Source organism: Vombatus ursinus, unplaced genomic scaffold, assembly GCF_900497805.2.
Source record: "Vombatus ursinus unplaced genomic scaffold, bare-nosed wombat genome assembly UNPS02001419.1, whole genome shotgun sequence".
NCBI lineage: Eukaryota > Metazoa > Chordata > Mammalia > Diprotodontia > Vombatidae > Vombatus > Vombatus ursinus.
Genome location: NW_020941197.1, coordinates 5,149,992 through 5,151,087, shown reverse-complemented (window position 1 = coordinate 5,151,087; position 1,096 = coordinate 5,149,992).

Genomic DNA, 1,096 nt, shown 5'->3' with positions numbered 1-1,096 from the left:
CACACACACACACACACACACACACACACACACACACACACACACACACACACACAATAAAACAACCTTTTTATTGTACTTAGCATCACCACTCCCAGCTCATTCAGGGCATAACATTCCTGACACAATTCTTACAGGCTTGTGCTACTCTACTCTCTTGTCTTTATTTACATCTTCTAAACTCGTCTTTTAAAAATTTGAGTTGGCCAATGAATTCACTGTGTAGGCATAACAGTTCCTTCCTCATCAGAAGCATTTCTTGCCTTAATCTTCAACATTTCATTCTTAAGAGCTTTCCATGCCCCCTCAGCCATTTTTTTCCTCAAAATTTCTGATCATTAGATCTTACTTATCTTTTTTTGAATCCATCAAAATTTGCTCTCCCCCAAATCTAGGATTCATGTTAGACTATTCTTGAATTCCCTCTCCTATACTATGGATGTTATGTTAGAGTGTCATTTGCCCTAAAGATTTCTATCACATTTCCTTCAATGGTCTGTCAGTCCATAAACACGTATTAGGTACCTACTATGTGCCAGGCACTGAGCTAAGTGCTGGGGATACAAAGAGAGGCAGAAGATCGTCCCTGCCCTTGAGGAGCTCACAATCTAATAGGGGAGACAAGATGCAAACAAATATATATAAACAAGCTACATAGAGGATAAATAAGAAAAAAAATTAGAAAAAGGAAGACATTAGAATTAAGAGGGGTTGTAAAAGCCTATAGAAGATTGAATTTTAGCTGGGACCTGAACAAAGCCAGGGAGGTCAGCAATTGAAGCAAAGGAGGGAGAACATTCTAGGCATGGAGGACAACCAGAAAAAATGCCCAGAACTGAGAGATAAGAGTGTCTTGTTTGTGGAACAGCCAGGAAGCCAGTGTCACTAGATCAAGAATATTTGTTGGAGAGTAAGGTGTTAGAATACTGGAAAAAGTAGGAGGCTAAGTTACAAAGGGTTTGAACACCAAATAGAAAATTTTGTATTTGATCCTGGAGGTCATAAGGAGCCACTGGAGTTCCCTACGCAGGGGGTGTGACATGATCAGATCTACACTTTAGGAAAAATCATTTTAGTGACTGAATAGAGAATGGAT